General features: G+C 48.9%; 1 non-coding gene across 1 annotated transcript; it reads left to right on the top strand.

Annotated features, from left to right (window-relative positions):
- Nucleotides 1–7319: 7319 nt before the first annotated feature.
- TRNAN-GUU (transfer RNA asparagine (anticodon GUU)) lies at nucleotides 7320–7393 on the top strand. The gene has a single exon. It is a non-coding gene; the product is annotated as a tRNA-Asn (tRNA).
- The last annotated feature ends 734 nt before the right edge of the window (nucleotides 7394–8127 follow it).

Raw genomic sequence — 8127 nt, 5'->3', positions numbered from 1 at the left:
GGGTTGAAAGTCCGAATGCGACTCAGGCTATGAGGGGCGCCGTAGTCAAGGGCTCCGGAAATTTCGACCACCTGGGGTTTTTTAACGTCCACTGACATCGCACAGTACATGTGCCTCTACAATTTCGCCTCCAGAAGCCGCCGCGGTGGCTGAGTGGTTATGGCGCTCGGCTGCCGGCCCGAAAGACGCGGGTTCGATCCCGGCCGCGGCAGTCGAATTTCGATGGCGGCGAAATTCTACAGGCCCGTGTACTGTGCGATGTCAGTGCACGTTAAAGAACCCCAGGTGGTCGAAATTTATGGATCCCTTCACTACGGCGTCTCTCATAGCCTGAGTTGCTTTGGGACGTTAAACCCCAATAAACCAAACCAATTTCGCCTCCAGCGAAATTCCGCCGCCGCGGCCGCGATGGAACCCGCTTCTTTCGGGTCAGCAGCCGAGCGCCGTAACTACTGAGCCACCGGGGCGGGTCCCGAGACTGAAGTGCTAGCACACTTAATTCGCATTTGCCTAAACACGCAAAACCGTCCGCCATTTTTCCCCTCATTACTCGCTTCAGGCTGTTTCTCTTTTATTTTTCGGGTTCATATGATCCAGCGTAACAGACTGGCACATAATTTAGCACACAACAATTGGGAAAGGTCCCACTGCGGTCAGTATCTTTCCAACCACCATGGGGCGCCTGCGCTCTGATTAAGGCTCGTTGTTTGAGCTGAAAACCGGCGCTTAGTGGCGACACTGTCATTGCAAGGAAATGTATTCGTTTCACTTGCTCTCTTGCACCAATGAATGGAATTGCAGAGGTGTGGGCCGGGGAACGGCCGGGGAGCGGCTTCTTCTTGTGGCTATGTGGGGGGAATGTGCTCGATTTCTGCCACCCATATCGCGGGGGCACAGCTTGGAGCGGGGATGGGGAAAGGGGATGTGGGGAGGGGGGATGTCCGCTTGCAACGCGCGCTGGTGGTCCGTGGTGTCCAGGAAGGCAGGTCCCAGCTATCGCGGCGCTGCCCCCACCGGCGCGTGCCGCCGCTCGCTTGCGCCGAGGATAAAGAGAGCGAGGGAAGCATCTCCCTCACTCTCAATCCTCCTCTGATAACAGCGCTCGTGAAAAACTAGCGCGGCGTTCGTTATGCCAGCTCGTCTTGCGGCCGCCGTGACAGGGCGCTTCGTGCGACTAAATTCTGTTTCCTGGGCGAAGATGCCAGCGCATAACAGTACAAACATTATCCTAATCATCGCAATTTTCTATTACAATTTTATCTTACACATTCGGAGGGGAGAGCGTTCGCATTATGCTTTTAGGCATACAGTTCGAATGCGTTTCGCAGCGCGGTGAAAATAAAAGATAAAATATAAACCTGACTTCTCTGAGTGATTCCTAGCGCTGTGCCAAGTTGCATTGTAATATACGGGCAGTTCACTCGTTGTTCTTTTAAGAAAGGACGAGAAGCAGTAATGTCCACTACAAATGCTGTCTTAGGAAAGGGCCTGTGCCTTCTGCCACAATTTTTCAAATACATAGACCGCACTTCTTGAATATAAGGAATGACCGCACGTGTGTGTTCGACGTTGAAGTTCTTTAAATAAGCCCACATTGAGATTATGAAAACTTTTGGAACTAGAGGACGCTTGTCAGGCGCCTGAGTAGCCGATTGAGTTATAGCATTCCTCGGGAATTTGGAAAGTGCCCACTGTTTGGCCTCTTTTCATGTCTTAGTGCATGCGGCCTCATTGTCGTTAGGGCTCACTTTCAAGCACACATGACGCCAGGTAAGTTCATCCCACTTCAATTGGACACCACGCGTACGAGACATTTGAATCGTGCAAAATATACCACGGCCAGGAGATTATAACGTGCTCATCCTGCCTTCTCATAACGAGTGCTGCCCATGCCCATGTCTTATTGATGCAGCCACCCGCAAAATTTTCGTCCTGCTCTTCACAAGGAAGTGCGTCAAAGTAGACGAGCAGAATAAAAAAATAAAAACTAAAAGATTTATTCCCCCCAGCCCCCACCCCACCATTTCAATTTCATGCCTTATCCCGTTTTGTGAGTTTTCACGGCTTCTCAGAAAGCACCTCGTCCAGGCCACCACACGTAGTCGCACGAAGCGCCCTGTCACGGCGGCCGCAAGACGAGCTGGCATAACGAACGCCGCACTAGTCTTTCACGACCGCTCTTATCAAAGGGGGCTTGAGAGTGAGGGAGATGCTTCCCTCGCCCCTTTTATCCTCGGCGCAAGCGAGCGGCAGCGCGCGCCGGTGATGGCAGCGCCGGATTGCCGGTGATGGCAGCGCCGCGATTGCGGAGCGCAGCCGCTCCCCGGCCGTTCACAGCGGCCTTAAGCTTTTTGACCAAGACTGTACCTGCCGGCTGCTCGATATATTAAATGACATTATTAAAGAGCGCCGTAATTAACATCATTGAAAAAATTTGAATGAACCAATGAATGAATGAATGAATGAATTTTATTTCTTGTCATAGCGAGTGGAGACTGGGAATAAAGGTACCAATGACCTGACGAAAGGTCCCCGCCCCTACAGTAAACAGTTTCCGACACCAGTGATAACAGAAGGAAATACATATAAAAGGCAAAAGTACAGAATTTCTCATAAGTGCAAACATATTACAACAGTAATACACAGACGCCGCGGTGGCTGAGTGGTTATGGCGCTCGGCTGCTGGCCCGAAAGACGCGGGTTCGATCCCGGCCGCGGCGGTCGAATTTCGATGGAGGCGAAATTCTAGAGGCCCGTGTACTGTGCGATGTCAGTGCACGGTAAAGAACCCCAGGTGGTCGAAATCTCCGGATCCCTTCACTACGACGTCTCTCATAGCCTGAGTAGCTTTGGGCCGTTAAACGCCCATAAAACGAAAACGAAACTTGTAATACACATGTAATACAGCCACAATGCACACATAGCACAACTGCACTGTATATATTCATTTTGTGAACGGATATACGTACATACAAACCAACAGAAAGGGAACAGAATGACACTGATCAATAAAAGGAAACAACATCGGATAGTAGCAATGCGGTAAGAACTACCCAATGAAGCGCTAAAATCTAACAGTTCCTCAACCTTGTTTAATACTTCATGCTCATCGCTTGTTGCAGGATCCCTCTAAGCTTAACACCTTTGCACCCAGACACCACCGTCCATAGTGAAAAATGCCAGCCGTCAACTTCAGGATTACACTGAAAACATTGCAGCAATAGCGTCCCCAGTGTGGCGATAGTAACGGAAGCGCCTTCTGTTTCATTTTGCTGCGAATAAAATATCACCGAGCACTTCACGGGCACATTGCAGCCGTATATCGAGACACCTGCCATCATGCGGCTCTATTAGGAGAGATAGTCAGGGCCATCGAACCATCCGCTGTGCTGCAAGAGATTTATTTAGCGACATTTTTTCCCTTGGTCGGGTGAAAACCGCAGCTGGCCTTGGTAGTTTGTAGCGACGCGTGGTCGACCTTCATTTCCTTTCTGATGTGAAATGCTAATCAACCGATGTGCCTAGCGCTGAGGGAATACATGTAGTCACAATCTGCGCTTCATTCGGCAGAATTTCGGCTTCGTTCTCGTCCTTGGTCACTTCACAAGAATACTGGCAAAACCCTGCGTGGAAGTGTGCTTCGGTCGACAAAGGACGTCCATAGACGGGAGACCTCGGCCCTTGGAAACAGAACATGCACCTCTGCCATGAAGGCCTTTTAAGGTCTAAATGCCTAATAACACTGTATGTATATAGCCCTCAGCGTGGCGGTGGCGGCGCCGCCACGCCGTCACGTGGTTGGTCACGGGGTGCGGAGCAGCTGCCGGCGGCGTGGCGCCGTGGCTGGTCACGTGGTCACGTATCGTCACGTGACCAGCCACGTGATGCGGAGCAGCTACTGCTGCTGGCGGCGAATCCGAGCTGCCACAGCTGTGCGCATGCGCTGTGTCAGGTGGGACGAAGATGAAGAAGGAACGCCCAGCGAAACGGAGCGCCGAAAGACTTAGATCGCAATTCAACTGTGGAAGTTCCACCCGGCCAGATGTGGCTGTCGCGTCACTCCAGGTTTAACCAGACCTAAACCACCGCCAATTTTTTTTTTCCACTTTGCAATCAATTAATTTGCAGCGATAAAGCGATCACATGACAAATTTCCCATTTATGAACACCACAAAATCCCCTCGTGTTATTTGTTACCTTCAGATTCGTCGACTCTGCAGTGGCACAATCACCTTCGCGTCGAAGTTGGTAGAACCGACGTGCAGCTTAGGCACGACATTCGCGCACTCGCTTCAGCGCCACTCGTCCTTGTCGTTATTAACAAGTGCACCATGCAGAGCATGGTGAACTTCCCCTTTATTCTCTCTACTTTAACATTCATATAACCCTGGAAGTACCCCTACCACTCCTTTCGCAGTGGTGCAGCGGTTAAGCGATGCGCCTCTGCCCTGCGATGGCAGGTGCTCCCAGCGGTGTGCTTTGTGCGCCCTAGGTTGCTCTTACCGAGCGACCAATTATTAATTTTACTGCCACCTGCCACGGTGCGTAGTTTGCTCACTATCCAGAGGGCAGGTTGTGATGACGCCACAAGGTCAGGTGACCTAGGTGGCCCACCTGCCTCCTAGGTAGCTCTCTGGCACTACCTGCCAGTGTCATGGTTATGATTTTCCCCTTACAGCGCCGCCATCGCCGACACCGGATTTTCTGGACAACGGAGCCCTTAACGATATCGCGTTAAATCATTCCCGTACGCTTTCCTTGGTCCCGCGATAACTGTTTGCGCGCCTGGTGTATTAGCAGCTTTTTATGGTCGTGTTCTACAGCTAGAAGTTATTTTTTTTTAAGTCTAATTTATCGCTCTTCGTGTTGAAACTGTAGTTCCTGTTTTCTTTTCCCCAGCGAACGGACTTAGTAATGTTTCTCGACACAATGAGTTTCCAACCACTTACCTCAACGCAATCACGCAGACATTTTTTGCCACCGGGTATATGTTTTTTTTTTCGTTTTTAGGTTTAGGTTTTTGGGTGTTTAACGTTCCATAGCTACTCGGGCTATGAGGGACGTCGTAGTGAAGGGTTCTGGAAATTTTGACCACCTAGGGTTCTTTAACGTGCACTGACATCGCACAGTACATGGGCCTCTAGCATTTCGCCTCCATCGAAATTCGACCTCCGCGGCCGGGATCAAACCCGCGTCTTTCGGGCCAACAGCCGAGCGCTATAACCACTGAGCCACCGCGGCGGCTACTTTTTTAGTGCCTATCTTCGTACGCGTGTCATCAAAATAATGATAATATGAAGAACATGTCACTGCTTGATCCTTCGACTACTCGTATGACAGGTGCTTCGATATTCGAATTTCCAATTAATGTGATACCTGGTACAAATTACTGTACATGCCTATAAAACAACAACCTTTTTGATGTCTTCTGTGGCGAACTTCGCTAATTGGCTTTCTTGAGTCCTGCGTATCGACAGTGCAGTTCTTGATATAACTCTAGCTATAACGAAATGAAAAATATAACGTCCCAAGAGAAATGCCGAGCCGTACTTGGAACAGTTAATTATTAAACTGCCACCATAACCGTTGTCAGCGGTGAGCTTAGAGCCTTTAATCACCGCGCCAGGCATTCCCAGGAGAGAGTGAGAACTGTCATCAAATATGTCGTTTCATTCGTTATGGTTGATTTCGAGCTTCTGCCCTTGCATGGGTTTAAGGCAATTTATCCAGATTTTAAAATGGTACTGTGAAACAAAACTACCACATATCTTCGGCTTTTGTTGCGTATTGAAATTTAGAAAAACCGCTGCCGTCTCCCGAACTCAAAGCTCGGACTGCCATTTTGAAAAGCCACGCTCTCGCGTTCAGCCCCTTGAGGCAGTTCCATTCGAGCAATTATCGTGCAGGAAACCAACACCCAAATTTACACACCGCGACCAAAGCAGATTTAACATCTATTTCTAAAAGCATTCTTCTAATTCAAAACCGTTTAACGGCATAGACCATTTCCATGTAATGGTGGGTCACGATGAAGAGAGCGCCAAATATTTATTTACGATAACCATGAACAATTTTTATGAACTGGCAATATGACATCAGGAAAAACACACTAGAGCTGGTGTGAAAAAAAGAAAAAGCTGCGATAATGAAAAAAATGGAGAGTAAATGCCATATCACGTGGATCAAGTCAATCCCGACGCGAGTTTAAAACGTGAACGAAAATGGCGGCGGTTGAACGCCAACAAAACATGAACCGTCTGCGATTATGAACAGTGAAAGCGAGAAACGTGTTATCGCAAGCGCGGATTCTGGAAAGAATGGTGGCATTTAATTCTTGAGCTGTCATATTCCTCATGCTCAAGAAGCTCGCAAAGGGGAACAGCTGGCGCTGATCCGCGACGACATGGAGTCGGAGACGATGTTCGCGGTATTTATCTTTAATACAACATCAGTGCTCATTAAATAAATTCTCCGAAGGCATGGCGTCCGCTTTCCCCTGTTTACATATATAATTCTTCATCTCTTGTTCCTTATCAACCGTAATGACGTCCTCACAAAACGAATGCTCCCGTATATAAGTTCCTCAAACTCATTCAAATGTCATTGTCAGAGAATGTCATTATATTTCAAAGTGTGACAGCCGAGTGACGACGTCAGTAACGAATTTCATGCGTTACAATGGCCATTAAATTCGCCGCATTACACAGATGTAACAAGCGCCGCGGATTTCGTTCACTTACAGTTACGGCGCATTTATTTAATTTCTGCCTGCGCAGTTCGCTATTCTCTAAATCATGCTAAAACATGCACATTGAGAATGAAATGCACCGTTAACATTGTTAGGAGCTTTTTAAGTGAAAAAGAAAGACGCATGGGAAGCGTTTAACGCTTTCTCTCGTCCGTCATGAATGCATTTCAAATGTTGGGGACCTCGGTTATATCCTCCCAGTTAGGTTAAATTAATACAGACAGAAATGAAAGCCAGAATATGCAGCTACGCATCGCAGCGTTTCATTAGTTTTTAAGTGTTAAGAAGCTACGTACATGGCAGGGTGCTGAGGATCAACGTATGCGCTGGCTGCATATATTGCTTGCGGGATTTCAGAAGATCAATCAGTGGGCGCAAATTTGCCTGCAATGTGGTCTGCTTCAGAAGCATTCGTTCTCGTTTGTCCCCTTCCGTTTCATATTGCTCCGCCATTTGTTTTCGTTGTTGTTTTTTTGCTTGGCACGTGGCCACCACTATGCTAGAGCGTGCTATGCAGCACGACTCTAATGAGAGCTCACAAAGAATATTATCTTCCCAGCTCGCATGTTCCGCCTCCGTGGCGCAATCGGCTAGCGCGTTCGGCTGTTAACCGAAAGGTTGGAGGTTCGAGCCCTCCCGGGGGCGAGCAATTTTTTTAGTGCTTTTTTTTTCTCCCGTTTTCTTGCATTCTTTTCTTTTTTACTTCCAGACAGCCTGTAAGAGCTATATAAAGTTTGCCCGCTGCATGCTTTCAGCACAACGCTGGCTATATGGGAATGGCCCGTGCTCTCTCCCACCCGTTGCCTTATTCCAGCGTTTGTGTCCTCCTGGCAGACGTGCCCTCATCAAGCATCCCACACTTAAGCCGAACATGTATGTGTACGAGCAGAGTCACTGCATCGGCTTGGACGCCATGGTTGTCGTGGCTAAGGGCAGAAATATGACAAGGCGCTTTTTCACAAGTCTCTGCTAAACCCGACGGAACCTCGCACTAACCATTAGGAAAGAGACCGTGTTTCTTAACTGTTCAGTTCATTTTCATTCCATTTCGCCGTGACGTCAATAGTGACGCCAGTCGTGTGACGAAGCAATGAGAAAGTATCGGAAAGCAAATGATCTATGTCACAGACGTGGCCAATCTGGTCACGGCCCAAGCGGTATATCCACGCAATGCCGCCGCCACTTCCAGACCGGCCGTGCCACAGGGGACAGCCTCCTCCAATCCGTCGCACAGCCATTTAGCACTTCTTTTCTTCGCTAATGCGGAATTTGTGACGGCAAAGATCGCAAGGGTTGTCATGCGTGTCGTTGTGCTGCGGCGTTCAAACCTGCCCTGGTCCGCCACACGCTGCGTTTACACGATCACGAGAGTGTGTGGG

Source organism: Amblyomma americanum, chromosome 10, assembly GCF_052857255.1.
Source record: "Amblyomma americanum isolate KBUSLIRL-KWMA chromosome 10, ASM5285725v1, whole genome shotgun sequence".
Taxonomy (NCBI): Eukaryota; Metazoa; Arthropoda; class Arachnida; order Ixodida; family Ixodidae; genus Amblyomma; species Amblyomma americanum.
Note: the sequence above shows the minus strand (reverse complement) of the source record. Positions and strands in the feature narration are given on the sequence as shown.